Here is a 21,559-nt window from a genome sequence, read left to right on the forward strand (position 1 = left end):
TAAAGTGGTAAATATACTTTTGAGAATAAATGACATCTAACAGTTTTGTCCAAGAGAGACCAGACTCAACCTTTTTTTTATTACAATAGTGTCACTTTGCTCATAGGGACATTTTGTCATGGAAGCCTTGTTAATTTGCAACAGGGTGCTTAAAAGGAACACATGTATGTTGATTCATACATTTTAAAAAAATAGTAATGGAAGGTGCTGGAACCACAAATATTGGTTAGATTTAAAAGGGCTGAAACACCACCGAAGTCTTTCTTTAATTTTCTTTTAATGAAGCCTTTTTTTTCCATGGTCACAAAGACTATTTCTACTATGTAAACTATATTTTATCATTAAAATATATCTACTATATATAAGTCTATCTTCCTGGATGCTGAATATTAATCAAACACATTTCTGAGAGATGAAAGAGATAGCACAATGTCTTCTCCAATACCAAAAAGATAATCACTACAGATCAAAAAACCCAAACAAACATAGAGAATAATGAGAACAAACTCTGTAGAAAGGGCATTTAAATATATTAATTTAACCTAGATGGTAAGTATAAAGGTAGTGGACCATAAATAAGAGCCTTTTATGGGTAAATAAAAAAAATAAAAATACCACCTGCCTTTTTGTGGGACTTCTGCAACTCAGATTAGATTGCATTTTTTACCAAATATCAATTCATGTTCTTCTAGATCCAAATTACTTTGTTCTTATTTCTGTACAGTCATACATATTACATAGTAACATAGAACAGTTAAGAAAATCCATGTTAAATTAGAAGAATGTGCTATGGACATGACCTCAGTCAGTAACTGTACAAATAGACAACATACTTAATAATGCATATATAATAAATATACATCAGAGTTCTGCATTATTATTTGTAAGCTCTCAGTAGCAGCCTCATTTCAGGAGTACACTGCCCTCCATTATGTATTAGCTAAACAGACAGACATTTATATGGAGCAGAGGACATTTCTAGGTTCCCTCATATAACTTGTTTATAGGTCTGTATCGTTATTTGGATGCATGTGATAAACAGGAGAGGCATTAATCATGGCACTGAGAGGAATGAAGTAACAGTGGGATTTAGTGCAAGAAGATGGATTAGCTCTCTTCTGTAGACTCCAGTTTTGATATCCAACTGCTGAACACAATGCTTACCCTGCATCTCTAAAATGCTTATCACTGCTGTGTAACACTTGTCAGCCTACTCAATCTCTGCAAAAATTTTACGTGCAATAATATTTAGCTAGAAAATTTAAAATTGTAATGAATCATGGAGGGACATGGACAACGCAGATACTAATAGTGCTATATTCTGAGAAATAATAGAGATACTATTTCTAATTAATTTATTCACTCTTTTACCAGTGCAATTCTTCCTGAATTTTCACTGTAGGCTATTTCTTTTGGTTTTGCTATTTTGGCTGTTCATTTTTCTTCCAGATAAATTAAAATGAAAGTAATTTTAGGGGCAAGACATACCTTTTCAAAGCTACTTATTTATTTATAAGTGTTGTGTATAAGGTCTAAACAGTTATATTTGAGTACTTCTTATACAGTTTTCAATGTTAAGAATAAATAAGGCCAATGGACTTCTTAACACTCAACTTGTTGACTACTTCTATAAACACTGTCCTTGGTAATCAAGCTTCTCATCCATAAATTCTATCAGGTTAAAACAAAGTCTGAACATGAAAACATTCTGTGCTAAGCTTAAAGATATTTTTTCTGTTATGTTCTGGTTATTTTTGTCCTTTCTCACTCATCTTTTCTCCTGGAAAAAAAAAATCTGTCTTTTATTTAATTGAGTTTTTCAGCTATCCACCTTCTGTTCATTGTGGAGAGCTCTAAACCTATCATTCTTAATTTGAAAATTAAAGACTATCTTTCCTATGCTAATCTGATTTTTTTTCACATGGTAATTATTTACCTATTAATTTCTGATACATACATCTTCTGTACTATACATGGAAGTGGAGGATAATGGAAGACAGTAAGAATCAAAACCATAAGCCTGGAACCAGATATCTGTAAAACTGTGATGTGGAATCATTATCAACTGGACTGAGGATTAGACTAAACAGCAAAATATTATTTGTATTTGTGTTTATGTTGTCGCTGTCTGAATAAAGAGGACTTAAATATATAAAGGAAGAGTACAAGCAAGACAGAGAGAGACTTCATACCAAGACCTCTATAACAGGTAAAAGGACAATAGGTTTAAACAGAAAGGGTAGATTTAAACCAGATACAGGGAGGCATTGTTCATGGTGAGGCTGGTGCGACACTGGACCAGGTTTCCCAGGGAAACTCAGGATTCCCCATCCTTGAAAACATCTGAAGTCAGGCTGGATGGGGGCTGGGCTCTAACAGGGGGCTGAAGTCATCAGTCATTTTCTCTGATGCTCCTTCCTCCTCAAGGGGAAGAGTCCTCATGCTCTTCCCCTGCTCCAGTGGTGTTGCTCTCATGGGATACATTTCTTCAAAAATGGTCCAGCATGATCCCCTTCCACAGGGTGCAGTTCTTCAGGAACAGGCTGCTCCAGCATGGGTCCCTCATGGGGTCACAATTCCTGCCACCAAACCTGGTCCAGTGTGGGCTACTCTCTCCATGATTCTGCAGATCCCTGCCAGGAGCCTGCCCAGGGTCACAGCACACCTTTGGGCACACCTACTTGTTCCAATGTGGGATCCTTCAGGGGCTTCAGGGCAATGAATCTCTGCTCTGGCACCTGGAGCACCTTCTTCCCCTCCTTCATCACTGACCTCAGTGTGTGTAGAGTTGTTTCTCTTACATATTCTCACTCTTGTTGTTCCACAGCTTTTTCTTTTCCTTCTTAAATACGTTATTCCTGAGGCATCACTGGTAGGCTCAGCCTTGGCCAGCAGAGCTGGTATCAACCCTGTCAAGCCAAGGGGAAGCTTCCAGCAGCCTTCACAGAAGCCAGCCCTGTAGCCCCACTAGCAAAACCTTGCCATGCAAACCCAAAGCAATGGTGTTTGCACCAGTGGCTATATTCAACAAGTGCTGTTTTACTGTCAAAATCCATGTAAAGGTGGACTGGTAAAAAAGGCAGTAAATTATTGGCATGTGCTCTTAGTTTCAGTTGTAGTTTAGTCTGTCATAATTCAGTGAAGTTGTGCTGAATGTCACTGGATGCCAGAAATGTCAAGACTATTAAAACCAAAGCCAAATCCCAAGATGCAAACTGTGACATCAAGGTTCACAGCGCTGGCCGCCAAGAGGTCGGTTTGGTCTTCTGGAACATAAATCTTGGCTTCAATTTTCATTGAAGTAGGTGTTGTTTGTATAGTTTTTAAACTCTTAAAAAAAAAAAAGAAAAGAAAAATCCTCAGTAAAACATGTAATTGAAAGTAGAACAGCAGGATAAGCATCCAGATAAAGTATTTATTTATTATGTTAAAATACATACTGTGCATCTGTACCACAATCTCATCTAACATAAATGTTCTCCATGGTTAAACATTTCTATGTGTGAAGCCCCATCCTCAAAAAACCTGTATGTTATGATGCAACTTCACAAAATATCTGATAACATATTGTTTCTCTTGAATAAAGCAATTAATTTCTTCTGCTGAAGTCTATTCACTACTGAGGGCACTAAAAGAGGACAGTCCTCCTATTTAAATAACTTTGCATTTTGTATTTGAAATCAAATTGCTTGCATGTGCTTAATGGAGAATTCCACACTGTTAGTGTGACAATCCTTTGAAAATTTTGGCTAAATAAAATTTTATACTTATTTATTTTCTCCTTTGAAATGCCTGAAATTGTGGCATTTAAAAAAATTTGCATTAGTTTAATAATTTTGAATATATATATAATTTTCCCTATTTATTTACACTGGTAATTTTCTGTTTTCTATAATTACGGGCAAACTATGTCAATAATAAAATAAAAAGAAGTAAAGCCATGTTAGCAGATCTAATTAGTTCTTGCTTATCATTACATTATTTACAATAAATGTATAACATTCACAATATCTACAGTATATCAAGAATTCTTGCATTATTTCTTAAGAAATTATACAAGAAACTTATTGGAGAATGGATCTCTGACATGCCTTTTTAATACAGGCTCATCACTATCTTTCCATTACTTAAAATATTTTCTTTCTCCATGGAAATAATTAACAAAGTGAAATTATATTGGAAATAAAAAAATTGTAAAAATTAATTTTAAAAAATTTTATTATTTTAAAAGGCACCCTATGAATGCAGACAAAAATACACAATGACTTGATCAGCAGGAAAGTACTAATGGTTATGAACCACTGTTGGTGTTTTTTCGTCTGATCTGCAGAAGGTAGTTGTAACCAAGTGTTCTAATTTTAGATGCGGCTTTTGTAAAAGCCATTAATTTCTACAGATAAAAGTGAGAGTTTGTAGAAGGTAATAACTTCTATATAAATAAAATAGCTGCAGGGAGGAAGAGAGAAGAAATACAAGGTTTGAACAAGCAAATCTTTCCACTTCTCTAAAGTAAAGAAGAAGAAATTTCAAGCCAAAAATATGGTAAATTTAACTTAATTATATTAATGGATTAGATAATGTAAGGATAAAAATGACTGGCAATTGCAACTTAAAGGAGAGTGTTAGGAATGGAAAAAAAGGATAAATTTGCTCTATTTTTACCAGGTTATAATAAAATTTTCAGAGCAAAAAATAGTAGCTATATGTAAACTAACATCAACTGTCAGTTAAAATACAATTTATGTTTTGAAAATATACCAAGGAGGGCTCTCCTGACAACTTCAAACAATGAAGCCAGATGATTTAGTAGAAATAATGCCAAATAGCAAGTGTTTCTATTGACTTTACAGAGGTATGAATCTCACCAATGTCTCTGGTTAAAATAAAAAGTGCATTTCCTCTTCCTACCGTGAGTGATCCCAAATAGAGAAGAGTTCTGTCCTTACTGGACATATTTAAGCAAATTTTTAGAAATTATTTTGTAAAATAATTTCCCCAAATTATTTTAAATTATGTTAATAATGCAATATAAAGCATCAGGAAGGCTGATGACCATTTGTTAGCATGCTATTACAATAACTTTTTGCTATCAGTTCACTGATCCCTTTCTCCTGCCTTTTTCCATAATGACTTTCATGATGTTGATGATTATACATAGCAGAAAGCTTAGTTACAGATAATGACAGTGAAGCTTGCTGATTTTATCTCTTTTCAATTTATTTAACTTAATGTGAAACTACTATTTCTCAACACTTTTTTTTTTCTTTTTTAATTCTGTCACCATTTCTGTGCTGTCTGATCTGCTGACAGGTCTCCAGCATAGCTTTTCCTAACACACTCTTCCTTCCCTCTTAAATTTGTCACCTAAGATGACTTGTAGTATGACAAAGTGGTCCATCTCAGTGTTCACCCCCACTGTAAAACCTTCAGTGTTGTTTTTGCCAGGTGTAATATCATGTCTACTGGGCACTGCCAAGGCTCTCCATGCTTTTGTCTGCTGTCTCCCCACAGTCCCACATTTGGGAGTCCACAGTTCCTTCAGGGGAATAGAACCTTTTCTACAGAAAAAAATTATAATTTGATTAAATAAAGGACCCACATATGGACTTGGGGCCTCACTTGCATGAGGAACATGCTTGTATTGTTGCAGTGCAGAGAAAATACTCACGAATGCACAGCACAACTTTAACGTCTGCATGGCTCAATTATGAGAGGTGTCTTATCTCTGTTCTGAACATACATGACTTATTTTGGGTTGTAACAAAGGGCTCAGCATCAGAGAGAGAGAATTTTAAGGCAATCTTAATTAATGGTCTTAAGTAAGATTAGAAATTCACTTAATAAAGATGTCATGTAAATATTCCAGGATTTCGGAAACCTAGCAAAAATATGAAAATGGATATTTACAATATAAGAAGGTAAATGGTTTCCAAAGGGTTTTTTTAATGCTGATCATGTCTGCACAAAGCTGAGATTTTCACAATCATCGATTTAATGTTGCTATGTCTCATGCAAAAATGTGATGTTTCTAGCAAGTCTGTGCCCTCTAGCACCATACTTTAGTTTCTAGCTTAGTACAGACTCCAAAGTGTAGCATTTGTGTGTCCCTTTGTCTATAGCAGCAGCAGAACCAACAGTGGTTATAATCCTTACAGTGTCAGTGGAAAATAATAGTTTTCAGAAGTTTTTGTAGGAAAGTCCTCAAACAATCCTGCTCACTCATCTATAGCCATAAGCAAAATTCAATTCTTAGTAACATTCCTAACACTTTGTTTCAGGTTGTACCACAAAGTCTGTAGGATGGCATGCTTTTTCAATAGAAACAGACACATCAGGGGAACAAAACCGACCAATTTTTATTCATCTACCTCGGCATTATTACTTAAGGGAAGTAATAAAAACAAACATTGCATCTGTAGTTGCCTGTAACAGAAAAGAAGATGGCTTAACTGGCTACAGCACAACGAAAACTGTTCACCAAAAATCTAAAACTGGAGGAATTCAGACTACACGAAGGTAAAGATTTTTTAAGAGGGGATTGCCACAGAGCAGGGAGGGACAGCTATGCTTGAAGGGATGGACGGGAATCTGGGAGCCAAGGCTGGCTCTGTGCAGGACATTTCCCTGCTGATGGTGGGCGAAAATCCTGCAAGGCCTTTTCCCCCACAGGGGCCGAGCTGAGTACAGGGGACAGGGTCCATCAGTAGGACAAGCAATGAACCAGGTTCAGAGTCCTTCCAAGAGCTCACTGGGAGCAGAAGGAGAAGAAATCAAGGCAAGGCAAATCAAGGCTAGGGGTTATATCCAGGGGACCAGGACTGGGCTGCAGACTGGCGCTTCCGCAGTATTGTCTGGGGAGCTGTGATAGCCCCAAAGCTGAGATGAAATGATGTCCTAAATCTGTGTGCAAGGGTGGCTGAGGGCCCCAGGTGAAGCTCTTAATGCTTTTGGGGCTGAGATGGTGTGAATTCTCCACTGTTTCAAGATCTTTTAAGTGATATTGGTATTGTCACTCAGCCAGATGTGTCATGTATTTTTTTTTCAAACACATGATGCCCTTGCTGACACAGCTTTCTAGGTGCTTACAATTCTGCTTCACTGGAATTAATATACATAATTAGAGCAACATTTATAAAATTAAATATACTCTAAATTGATATATCTGGAACATTTTAAGATGAGATTGAGACTAATCTTTAATGCTATAGTACGCAATTGATTCAGTTTAGAAATGGTAGTGTCTTTTAATTCTTTTCTTATTGATCATGTACTAGATAAATTCAAAAACTTTTGCAGAGATGCAGAGATGAAACCTTTGCACTGGAAAAACAATTTTCTTAGCCAAGTAAAGTTCCTCAAAAACGACAAAATAGAGCCTTGTCATATTATCTATGACTTTGAGAAAAATAAAAATAAAACTAATGCAGAAAACCATCTGATAATATCAAAAGGTGTAGGGCTATTGCAGTGGTCCCAGTTACAGAGGGAAAGAGGGGTGGCATTTCTAGCCCTGTCTAATTCCATACCACTGGCATGTAGCAGTGGGGCCGTGGTTTCAGCAGGAAGAGCCAGGGGGCGGCTGGAAGAGCCTCCATCTATTTGTGGGGCTCTTTTTGTGTGAGGTCTGTGGTGGGCCAGGATCGGGACTGCATGGCTGCTCAGCACCGGGATGAAGCTGCCCACCACAGGCCGGAGCAGCCCCAGCCCCAGCCTGGGACCCAATCCCTGCCGGGCAGTGCAGAGCGAGCAGCCTGAACTCCTTATCCAATCCAGCGTCCCAGCTTCTGTTCTGCCCGTGGTTTCCCATTGTGAGAAATAGCTACTCACTTTTCATAGTTTAGGAAGGTTTATTAAACTTTATCAAAAATACAACAGATGACTGAATAAAGAAAAAAGGTTATGGCACTGGGGGCAATAGATTTTCCCCTCCATGTGCTCAGCCCCCTCACAATGGAGGTTTTCCCTTTTTAACCCTTTAATCCCTCCCAAAGTTCTGTCCATCAACCCCTTCTTTGCTGTCCAGTAGTGGACATCTCTTCCTCAAATCCTGATTGGAGTTCAGATGTCGCTAGTGACGAGCCACCCCTCCCAGATGTCCAAACTCCAGCTGTCCCTTGATAACCACGCGAGGGGGTACAACATAAATATAAATCTATAATACTTTTCTTAACTTATATACATTATATTCGTCTGTTAATTGCCAGAGTCAATCATTGCATTATTTATCTTTCACACCGTGTTTGCAATACTCCTTATCCAAACCAGCAGCCCAGCTTCTGTTCTGCCCCTTCTTTCCCGTGTCTGTGGACTGGGGAGAGGAAGGTGAGCGGGAAGAGCCTGTCCGTCATGCTGCCTTTGTTCTCCTGGGTGCCAGGTGATGGGCAGAGTTTTGCAATACTCCTTATCCTAACCAGCTGTCCAGCTTCTGTTCTGCCCCTGGTTTCCCGTGTTTGTGGACTGGGGAGAGGAAGGTGAGCGGGAAGAGCCTGTCCTTTGTTCTCCTGGGTGCCAGGTGATGGGCAGAGTGGGGACAGGCATTTTGCCTTTGCCTAGAAAACAATGCCAGGCTATACCTCTCTTCTCCCCCTCTCTCTCAGAAGTGGTTTTGTTTGTTAGGTGGTGAATACCCTCTTGTGAGTAGAGCTCTCTCTCTTTTGTACCCTCTTTTATTAATATTTTTGTGTTTATTGTCAGTTTATTAGTAAAATTGTGAATCAGCTTGAGATCTATCCTAGTATTTCCCCTGTTGTTGGAAAGGGGCAGGGGAAGAGATGCAGGTTGAGTGAGGTCAGTTTTTCTGCTGGATTTTAAGCCAGATCAGCTATCATATTTAGTTTTGCTTTAGGATTTCTTTTTTTGTAAAACCTTATTATTACATTAGCCTTTTCATGCATTTTTATAAATACTTCTTGCATAAGACACGCTATTAATGTCTAAAATTCATAGTGTTCCTTTATGTTCATCTTTTTTCTTTGGTTTTTTTTTTTTTTCTTTTAAGTGACCTTAAGATAATTAGAAGGAATGAGAATGGGTGAGATATTCTTAGTCAATGCTTTTACTTACACCTTCTAATGTAAGCTCCTAATAGCTGTATTTTATTTTAAGCACAAAGTAATAAAATCCAGATCGTACTTTGTTTTAATTTTATATGAAATTTAATTCCTATAATTCTCTATTGTTGATTTTTAAATATTCCTTCGGAAGGGGGGAGGAGATGTTTGGTTTGGGGGTTTTTTTGGGTATCCAAATATATGTTTTAGCTAGTCAGTACTAATTTATGACCAACATATGTGGTTGATGTCTAAATATACAGTTAAGAAGATATATTTAAAAATCTGTATTTGAAAACTGGACCTGGAAATTCCTTCATACTTCATATACAACATTCATTCTATATGCCTGTCACTGCTTTAACTGACAAGTTCAGTTTAGTCTTCAAATATCAATTCTGATTTTGATACTGTCTTGATCTTTGGTACTGTCTGCATTTTCTTGAAATGTTATGCTCAGCTATATCCATACAGTCTTTTTTACATATTTGATTGCGACTGAAATAAATCTATTATTGTCAATACAATCACTACATAGGGAATACTAATATGGGCATTCCTAAAATAATGGAGCCTATGACTGAGTGATTCACAGTGTTTGTTGTTTAGATAATTAAAGCAGCTGAAGGATGGAGAGGAATGGAGAAAGGTGATTCAGTGTTCCAGCAATCTGATTAGTGACACTGCACCAGTTACTCATCAGAAATGCTACCTATAATTTCCTATTCACCTGGAATTCTCCGACCAACATATGTGTTTGTTGCCTAAATATACAGTTAAGAAGATATATTTAAAAATCTGTATTTGAAAACTGGACCTGGAAATTCCTTCATACTTCATATACAACATTCATTCTATATGCCTGTCACTGCTTTAACTGACAAGTTCAGTTTAGTCTTCAAATATCAATTCTGATTTTGATACTGTCTTGATCTTTGGTACTGTCTGCATTTTCTTGAAATGTTATGCTCAGCTATATCCATACAGTCTTTTTTACATATTTGATTGCGACTGAAATAAATCTATTATTGTCAATACAATCACTACATAGGGAATACTAATATGGGCATTCCTAAAATAATGGAGCCTATGACTGAGTGATTCACAGTGTTTGTTGTTTAGATAATTAAAGCAGCTGAAGGATGGAGAGAGGTGTGGAGAAAGGTGATTCAGTGTTCCAGCAATCTGATTAGTGACACTGCACCAGTTACTCATCAGAAATGCTACCTATAATTTCCTATTCACCTGGAATTCTCACCCCTCCAAAAAATGCTTTTCCCAAGAGGTGGTGGCAAAGAAAAGAATAAGAAAGACAAAAAAACTCTGTTGGATTTTGCTTGGGACAGTTAATACCTAAAGATGTGATAGTCAGAGTCAATAAGTATAACAGAATAGCAAAGAAGTACCAAGCCAGGAATATATAATGATATTTATGACACTTTTCTAGAAATATATATTTACATTCTGGTCCTGAATCCAAAACTAAACATCCATTTTATTCAGTGAAGTGTCAGAAACTAAACCAATTACATACTAAACCACTCCAAAAGGAATTGAGGAGTAGTCATTGAGCTAAGGAGCTAGTCTTTCTGTTGCTTATTTCTTCAATATTCCTTGCCTAGAAGGAAGGAAGGAAGGCTTATATGTTTAGAAGGCTTATATGTTTAGAAGAATCATGTAAGAAGTGAAAACTATGCTCTTACTATATATTAAGGAAGGGAGACACTTTAACAAATGAATGACATTTGAAGTCCAGTCTCCAAAATTTTTGCAGTGTTTTAAAAGCTGTATATAGGCAGTAAAACTTCTCTAGCCTGTAATATTAATGAAAGAAACAATACCTAATGTGTGGTATTAATACCTAATGTGCTTTTTTTGTTGAATTCAATATATTTTAAGTAGGTCCAGACAATATCAATGCCCTCTTGGGAATTTCAAATTCTCTGTAGACTCTGACAGAAGGTAACAGCAGAACTGAAACACATAAAGGTTTAGTGACCCTATTAATTAAATAAAAAGCCCCATGTAAAAATAAAAGTAGCCAAGGGGCTTGCAACTCTTGCTGGTCTGGAATGATAATGCTGACTGAACTGCAGATGCCCCTGGCTAACATATAAATGTAAATTTCGAATTCTCTTTTCTAGGGATCTACATTCTATGGACTTGTTTCAGAGGCCTTAATCAGATGATCAGAACCTTAGCTGTCAGACAAGAGACACAAAGTGATGTCATATTTAACACCAAATAACTGTAATTATTTTGAATCTCTCCTTATTGCCTGGTTTGTGTGGCAGGCTGCAAGAATTTTCTGTTTGTCATAACTTGCACTTTGTAAGATGCTGAACTGCGTGACATTTTCTATTAATTTCCAACACAATACTCCCTGCTTGTATGTATTCCGTATTATACAAATTCAAAGGTTGTCAATTATTTAAAGGACATCTGTTCAAGAATATGCCTAAAAGAAACAATGCTGTCTTCAAATTTAACAGAGCTTCTGTCTTAAGAGTTCATCTTGCCAATGTTATAGGTTGTCTTCAGTTGCCTCCCTGATCTCCTGGCTTCCTGCAAGGTCAGAAATGTGTCATTTCTCTGTACTTCTTTGTCAGAGGAAAAAAAGAGAGAGAAAGAAACACTGTTACACATTATGTATTTTAAACCTTGCATGGAACTTCATAATAACTATATGCCTTCTTTGTGATGCTGTGTAGTAATCTAATGAAGAATGAGAAAGAAAAATCAGTACCTCGACTATCTTATTTGCCTTCTAGCCATTTCTAACTGTTTTCATCAATTACAACAACGTCATGGATCTGACATAAAATTTACATAACCAGGAAGACTAGCAGTACAACCTAGAGAGTTGTACACAAAAGTGGACTGATAATGAGGATAAGTGGTTGGACAAGAGGCTGATTTGACTAGTCCTCCTCTACTTCTGGTGGGGATATGTTTGTACTTTACATTTGTTCTCCATGTGATCAGTAGAACTAGCTGAGGTTTAATTCTGTGCACAAAGCACAGGACAAATGTGTGTGTAGAAACACCAATGAGTGTGGGAAATTCAGGAGTCCTGGACAGATAACAGTATGATTAAGCAGAAGCCACTTATTCTTTACATTATGCATTCCAACTCTACTGCACACCTCATCATGCATTTCTTATTGGTGCCTTTGCTTGTCCACGTGTTTTCCATACATTCCTCAGAATATGTGTTTGGTTACAGTCCAGGTGTTTCACTGCCCCCACTTATTGAGTTCTTGTGGTCTTTGAATTCAGTTTCCCAGCTTCTTCTTTCTTATTTTAGCACAGTTTATGTCTTAGCAACCTTGATGAATTCCAGGGGCCCCTGAAAAAATCCTGATAAGAACAGGTACAAGTGAAATGGCTGGTGCACCCTGTATTCTAAATTGTTCAGATACACTGCTACAAATGAGCATTTCTGGAAAACAATGGATTTACTGTGATGCCAGGCACTGACTGCTTGGTTTGAAGATTAACAATTTTTTGTGTTCTCTGCTTTTATGTCAACGCCTTTTAAGAACTTTGGTTGTCACAATATGATATATGTATAAAATATATTCAACTGGATATCCAAATTTTACTGCAGTCATCACCAGAATTTTTGATATATGAAGCTTTACTGGGCATGGCTGCACTCTTCTGGTCATCCAGCTAAGAAAGCCTCATTGCAAGGCAGCTCTATATATAGCAGAGTGATGAATGGTGCAAGGGACATTAAAAAAACTTAAATTTAGGAAAAGCATTTATCTAATTGGGCAAGAACATTGCATTTTTTAGTTTACTCTTCTGGGATATCATTCTTTTCTCTGCATTGTTCAGGTTGGGATCTATACTTTTTTTCCCACTGGAAAATGGCCAGTCAAAAATGTTTTGGGTGCCAAAGTATTTAACAATTATGTCAGGATAAATATTGGTAGTGACAGGTTAGGCTAAAATGTGAGTGTAATCATTAGACTCTCACATCAGGACAAAAGCAAGAAAGATGATTGAATTAATATTGTAAGGTAGGACTAAGCATGACATCTCCACAGTCACAGCAATGAAAATCATTTGATTGGGATCTCTTTGGAACAAAGGGTGCTGCATTCTGCATATAAGTTTAAATAATATACATTGATTGCTATAAATGAAGCAGTCAATGTATATGATTGATTTTTTTTCAGGAATAGTGCAGCATAAAACAACCTTGTAGTAAATATGAGACTATTTTGTGGACAACTGAATTCACACACACAAAAAAAAAGAAAAAAAACTTGCTTGCTATTTCTCTTTTTAAATTCTTTTTGTTTATTTTAAGCTTCTGTAAACCTAAAAATGAAATGCTGATTTAATAGATCTTGCAAAAGAGTGGATGAATAACAAAGTCATCCTCAGAAGTATTCATTTAAAAGTTGATTTAAAAGGGGGAAAGGGACAAGCCCAGGGTCACCAGTGATGATTGATGGGATGGCGTGCCAGAACTTGAGGAAATGAACACTAATGGGATCTCTCAGTCTGCTTCATGGAGTGTTAGTGACAATGTGCCACACCTGAAATGTTTCTATACTATTGCATGTAGCATGAGGAACAAGCAGGAGGAGCTTCTGGCTTTGTCCCAGTCTCAGAGATTTGACATTACTGGTATAAGCGAAACCTGGTGGGATGAGTCCTGTGTCTGGAGTGCCCTGTTGGATGGTTACAGGCTCTTCAGGGGGGACAGGCAGGGCAGAAGAGGCTGGGGGTTGTCACTGTATAGAATAGGAGTGTCCAGATGTATGGAGCTCACAGTTGGCAATGGCACAATTGAGAGTCTCTGTGGGAGAATCAAGGGGCAAACAAATAATGCAATAATGCATTAGGTGTCATTGTAGGAGTTTGCTGTAGACCTCCCAGCCAGGACGATGATGCTGATGAATTTATTGTTTGAGGAACTAAAGACACTTCCAAGTCAACTGCCCTTGTCCTTGTGTAGACTTTAACTTGCCAGAAATTAACTGGGAGCATCGCACAGCTGGTACAACCTGCACCAGAAGATTCCTAAAAAACCTGGATGACAACTTTATGGAACAGGTCCTAAAGGAGCCAGCTTGGATATAGGCCCTCCTTGATTTGCTGCTGGTGAACATAGTAAATCTCATGAGTGAGTAGAGATTGGCAGCTGTCTCAGCCACAGGGCCCATGAAGCCTGACAGAGTTCGAGAAACATTTGGAAAGTGCTCTCAAGCACATGGTATAACTCTTGGGAAGGGTTCTGTGCAGGGTTAAGAGTTGGACTCAATAATCCTTGTGAGTCTCTTCCAATTTGCATATTCCATGATTCTGTGATTCTGTAATCAGCCAATTATTATTTGAAACTTTAAAAAATGTTTCTATACATTAAATGTGCAGTACTAACACATCTGGAAAAGACAAAGTGTTAAAGCTATAACTGGTTGGCATTGTGCAACATCAACCTTGCACCTAACGTAATGTCAGATTTCAGGTGACTCATATGAAGACTCATAGATTATGTCTCTTCCAGTACGTAAAAGGCTCTCTTGCTTGATAGAGAACAAATTATATCTCCATATGATTATATTCTCTTCCAGGGTAAAAACCGGGTATCTTCATTCATGCTGCCTATACTTTGGCCCATTATTCTCCTGAGCCACACTCAGGCACTGTCTGGGAGGTTGAGGTTTAGTGTGGGATAAATCATGCAAGTGGAAAGCCCTAACAATTAAACCATAGTTTAATTGAGCAGTTGTTCAGCAGTCTGTGAGCTAGTATAGCACCTCACTCAGCTGAACTCAGTAAAATTAGGGAATATTCTGAGATGGAAGGGATCACAAGAATATTGAGTTCCACTCTTAAGAGAATGGCCTACACAGGGATTGAACACACAGTCCTGGCTTTATTAGCATCATGCTCTAATCAACTGAATTAATTACTGTGAATGTCAGCTCTAAAGACTCTTTGAAGAAAGGAAGAAATTAGTGATGAAATATGTTTGGCAGAGTTCTTGTTATATACATAAAATGCCACAAAATTCTATTCTTCTGAATATGAACATAAAGGAAACCAAAATAATTTTCCTGGATTGCAACCCAAATGTATTTCCCCCCAGTACACTGTGCATTTTTTCGTATTTTCTTCTCTTACTGCTATTAGCATTGCTCCCACATTCAGACATATTCATATCCATTATTTTTATTACATTCTACTGAAACCAGTTTTTATTCCATATACTTAGTTTTTGATGACCTTCACATCTTCACCTTTTATGTGATGGCAGCCATTGTTTCAGCTACCCGTTTATACAAAGAAGCCTAATCACTTCTTAAATATATCTTCAGCATAGGACAGATTGCATATTCTCCAGTTTCAAAGAGCATTGTGATTTCTTATAGCTCAGAGATACTCCTGCTGCTAGAAACCAAATTCTTTGTCATAATACATAGTTGAATGTGGACATCTCCTATGGTTGATGTCTTTGAAAATTGCATTTCCTGCTGAGACAAGTCACTCTTTTTACTACAAATGTCTTTTATATGATGAAGTTTGCTTAAAAGCATCCAAGCATTTCCCAGAAGCAAGTGTTTAAAAGCAGAATGCAATAAAAAAAAGGAGAATTTGATCTGGCAAACTTCACTACTGTAAAAAAATGTCTGAGCTCTGGGACCACACATTCTAGAATATTAAAAAGACTTAATCAAGGCAAACCAGCTGTAAATCAAGGTTGTAACTCTGCAGAAACATAGGGAGGTAGAAAAAGAAAAACAAATGAAAGCACTATAAAAATCATAAACAAAATACTACCTTTGTTTAAAATCAGTTCAGAGTATGTGAATAAAATAAGATTATGCAGGGCCATTCACTAAAGAATTTTTCTAAATCTGCAAGTTTTGTCTTTAATAAAAAGAAGAAAATCAAAGTGTCATCATTGCTTCTAAGATAGTATAAAATTTTATCAACCATCTAATGTACTTTAGAAAATTCCTTTTGCAACAGCTGCATCAAGAACAAAGGATTATCACTATGAAGAATTTCTTAACATCTCACAAAATGCAAACAGTCCTTTTGAGATGAAGCATTAATGCAGTGACTGTGATGAAGCCCAGTGATCAAATGTCAAGGAGGGAAGGCCATTGTAATCTAATGAACCTTCATCCATAATATTCCAGAGAGCAACATGGGAAAAATGTTTGCAGAATATTTGGCTGTATAACAAACTGTATAATCTGACTGCATAAAGAAAATTTAGATTGTCTGGGGAGAGTTTATGGTAACTTGTAGCTACCACAAAACCACATTTTTCTCCTTGTGGATCCTACCACAAGGTATGTCAGAAGATGCATAACTTACAAACTGAAGCTGTTATAACACTTGTGTCAGAAACTTGTGACCCAGCCCAAAATCTCCAGCTAAAATTTAGGAAAATAATGTGTCCACTCTTCTAATAGGGAAGTTTATCCAATGCCAAAATTTAAAATATTTTGTCCAGCCTTTAAGTTTATGAAAAGTCTTAATGAATACCTGAATGAAACAATTGATAACAGATTTTGTGCATGACCCTGGGTTTGAGTTTATATGTGAGTATTCATTTAAGACTTTTTCTGAATCTAAGAAAACTGCACGTTTATCTCAAATATAGAATAGAATCATTTCAGTTGGTAGTGATCACAATGATTTTCTAGTCCTTCTACCTGGCCATTTCAGTACTGACCTAAAGTTAAGGCATGTTATTATGGACATTGTACAAATGGCTTTTGAGAGCTAACAGGCACTGATCACCTCTTCCCAATACTTGACGATCATCTCAGTAAAGAAAAGTTTTCTCACATCAAGTCTGAACCCTCTCTGATGCAGCTTTGAACCATTCCTACACATCTGTTTCTGGATATCAGGGAAAAGAGGTCAGCCTCTCCCTGTCCATTTTACCTCCTCAGGAAGTTGTAGCAAATGATGAGCTCATCCTTCAGCTTCCTTTTCTTTAAACCAGACAAGCCCAACGTCCTCAGCTGCTCCTGACAGGATATGCCTACCAGCCCTTTCACCAGCTTGGCTGCCTTTATCTAGACTTGTTCAAGGACCTTTACATCCTTTTAAAATACCATTCAAAGAATGGAAATACAAGTTATTAAAAGATTACACTTTTGTCTAAAGACTTTTAGACCCAAATGAAACTCCCCTGCACAGTAAATCTGTACAAAAACATATGAGTATTCAGTTTTATTAATATTCACTGTATAAGCTGCAGAAGTTGGTAGATGCCTTTGTAGGCTAAAAATATTTTTTAGAAAAATATATGGAAACTGTTTCTTTAATAGAACATATCTTTTAATTAAGCTGATTTGTCTAGACTACCAATATACATATAATTCTACCAACAGCTATGGAATATGAAGCCTTAAGACCCAACAGTCAAGAGATCTGAAATAAGAAATTAGTAGATTTCCACTATGTTGTTTCCCTGTATAAATTTATTTCATTCCTCTGGAGGCTTTCAATTAAAAATGTGTTGGTAGTGTTGTCTGAGATGTTCCTATACGCAGTGTCTGATAATAAACTCAAAGGTTGGGTATTTATCCATAGAATAAGAATTGCAGTTTGGTTTAAGGGGTTGACTGCAATTTATCACCCACAATATCTCATCTATACCCTGACAGGAAATTACTCTTAGGAGACTATGTAGCTGGTCTTGTATGACAACACTTTCCCAACTGTGTTGTAAGAAAATGGAGGTTTTCATTGATGTTTGGTATTGGCATACATGGATCACAGATTTATTTCTTTTATTATTTGAATTTCAAAGAGTAGAAATTATAAAATTATGACATACTGGTTAGCAACAAATAATTGCTATAAAATGTTGTTTCTCTATTCCTTCAGCCTTTTCCAGATATGGCTGGCAACACCTCTTCCCTAGAACAAGAGCATTCCCAATGAAGTAGCAGCAGCTGGTTGAACTTGGAGAGGCTTTTTATAATTTGGCATTTTCCTTCCAGAGGCATCCAGTTGCCTTTTTTCCAAGTTCTTGCTCTCCTATTCTTCACTTAGATAGACTTAGATGGAATAAGTATTAAAAGAACATGAGTTTAGGAATAAAATAAAAATTGTGGTTTCTATCTTTACAGTTTAAAAACGTGCTTCATAACAGGCAAAACTTAAAAACCAAATCCATTTGTTTCAAAAGAGTAGTTATGTTTGTTCAAACTTACTTTATGCAGATATTATTTACCATTATTATACCTCAAAATAAACCACAAGTTTTAAAATAGTAGTTTTCTTCCAGCAGTTACTAGCTACCATTCTTCATTTGAACAAAATTGTTTAAATTGACGACATTTTCACTCACTAAGGTTAGCAAATGTGGACCTATCAGAAAGTAAGATTAGAAATACTGAGATGTATTAACAATGCACTTTTGATGGAAAGTCATTGCTTGTTTTATCAATAATAAAATGTAATTTAAATTAATGTTTAAAATTATTCAACACTTAGGGATACAAAGAAAGTTGTATAGAACCTACATTTTAATGTAAATGAAATAGGAATATAACAGCTATTCTTATGCTCACACAAATTTATTAAGCTTGATATCTCAACTAAAATTTTTAAAAACCCTAACTGTCATAAGGAGATGTTGTATATATTAGAAAAACCTTAACAATGTTAATTAAACCTTTTTTATATTGTCTGTTAACACACATGAACTTTGGAAATGTAATTAATCTTCTTAGCTCCTTCCAATGATCCTCTACTGAATTTCATTGCTTAAATTGAATCTTTAAAGTGGAGTTGTACTTTTTAAACATACATGTATACCTGCTGGTTTCTTGTGATATTTTCAGTAATATTGATTCCATTTCAGAAAAAAAACTGTACCCTTGTTTGAAATCCATCTCCGGTTTTTTTTGTTTGTTTTTTTTTTTTAATATGTATAATGATATAATAATCTTAATACTGTATATATTGTTATTTCAAACCGGTGTTTTCATATGTGATTTCATTACTGTCACTTGTTTTTGATATGGAGCGTGTTAACAGTAAAATTTTACCATTTTAAAGGATGTTCCACCTGATATTTTTCTCATTGATTATCTTATTGCTTAACCTCCTCTTTAAAAATTAGTTCTAAGTTCTTGACAAAAACCACTTTTCTGACCATTTTAATTTTTCTGTTACATCATTTCTATTATCTGTGCATTCTTGCATTTTTGTCCTTGACTCCTGTCAGTAACTAATCTCTTTTAAATAGAGGAGAAATTCCTCATTCTTACTACAATCAAATCCAGGAAATATTTATGAAATTATGCAAATAACGGGTTTCAATTCCAAGTGGATTAATTTTAAAGATAGTATAACTCATTATCGTGGCAGTTTCCAGCCAGGCTATGCACGGTGGGCTACCATGGCCAGGATAGCTCAGGTAGGCACAGCACAGTGTCCAAACTCCCAGCCAGCTCCCAGCTGCAGGCAACCTGAGCAAGCTTAAGTGATTTCTGGCTCTTAGTGATTATCAGCTCTTTGTGATTTCAGCTCTTTAGCTTGCTGGTGCCACAGCAGCAGACGCAGGGAGAGAGAGGAGAAAAAACTGTATAAGGTTCTGCAGGATTCTTTATTGATCCATGAAGGTTCTCAGTGACAGCTCTTCTGCCAAACCAGGCAGAACAAAGAACACTTAAGCATGTTAAGGGCATTCTTCAAGGTTTGGTACTGGGACAGCGTTGTTTAATATCTTTGTTGGTGGCATGGACTGTGTGATCCAGTGCACCCTCAGCAACAACACCAAGCTGTAGGGTGTGGTCAACACTCCGGAGGGAAGGGATGCCATCCAGAGAGGTCTGGACTGGCTTGAGAGATGTGTCTGTGCAAATCTTATGATGTTCAACAAGGCCAAGTGCAAGATCCTGCAGCTGAGCTGGGACAATCCAAAACAAAAATACAGGCTAGACAGAGAATGGTTTGAGAGCAGCCCTGTGGAGAAGGATATGGATGTCCTTACAAAGAAGTAAAAATTTCCTCACCATTTTGAAACATGTACCTATCTTCTATAACTTATATGTGTATTTCACATAATGCATTAAGTAACTAAGGCACTGTTATTGATAGTTTATAACTGAAGGAGAAAAGAGCGATTGAGGAAAATGTAGAAGGATATTAAATATCATAAAACTTACTAGTTTCTAGAGCAAAAGAAGAAAAAAAAATGAAAAACATGATGAAGTTGGAGTAGCACCTCAGTGGTAATGCTATATAATTGCTTTTTATCCCTTCCGTCAGCAGTGAAGCTCCAAAACATTGATCAAAGCTGATGACTAACACATAATGCTCAGGCTGCAGCACATTGTTACAAGTTCTCACCTTTGAAATAATGGTAGTATGAGCCAGAATAAAGATGAATACTTTTTCTTAAATGTTTTTTTTTTCAATCCAGGCAGATAGGATTAAAATGTCTGGCAGGAATGAGCTGTATTAGAACATCAGTGCCAATAGATACATCACGGGTACTTGCCTGAAATGGAGAGAAATGCTCTGAACATTTTACATTACTACACAATGTAAAAGCATAACTCAATGTCAAACTCCTGCTCCACAACAAACTCCTGTAAACCCTCAACTGACAAATTGCAAACTGAAGTTATTTTAAATTAAACACATTAGCTGATGACATAACATGCTTATGACTTTGCCTACTGTGATTTAATATGATTTGACATCAGTAAATTTGAATGGTGCTATTGAGCTCAAGTAGGTTAAGAATTTTTAAAAAATTTTGAAAATATGAGGATCCATTGGAACCAAAACTGCCACAGGAATGTGTGTTACAATTAATGAATTACTCATATGGAGACAAATAAGAGAAATATGATTAACAGGTAGAGATGACGGGTTTTCATACATTTGCATTTGTAAATATGATTTTTTAACTAAAATCATTAGCACTCTAAAAATAGAATTTAAAGTAAAAACCGAGCTAAAATTTTTGGATGAGAATTAATTCTTTAATGTGTGATATGTTTTAATTTTTTAAAATATTTATTCACATTACTGATGAATAAACAACTGGTTATGGCTGGTTATGGCTACTTAAACTTCAAAATTATTTCTATTTCATTTATAGGTCAGATTAGTTTCATTTAAATGTGCAATTTTTGTTCTTTCAGATTCATTACAAACAGTTAATTATAATACAATATTCTATTAAGAGATTCTCATTATAGTTCTAGGGAATGTTATTAATTTATTTTGTAAACATAATATTTGCAGCTTGCAGGAATTTCAAACTCTGAGTCAGGAAATCATACAGTACATCACAGAAACTATTTTCTAAACCATGTAGAATACAACATCTAGTATAATAACTGTTTTTTTTGTTTTTTTTTTTTTGTAAGGAGGTACATTGTGGGGAGAAAATTTGAATAACCCATCAAGATTATATTTTAGCATGAATATGGTATTTGCTTTCCAGAATTCAGAAAAAAATAGGAGGGTTTTAAGAAAGTTAATTTAAAGTTATTTAA

The sequence above is a fragment of the Pyrgilauda ruficollis genome, unplaced genomic scaffold (assembly GCF_017590135.1).
Source record: "Pyrgilauda ruficollis isolate IOZ18807 unplaced genomic scaffold, ASM1759013v1 scaffold25, whole genome shotgun sequence".
NCBI classification, from domain to species: Eukaryota; Metazoa; Chordata; class Aves; order Passeriformes; family Passeridae; genus Pyrgilauda; species Pyrgilauda ruficollis.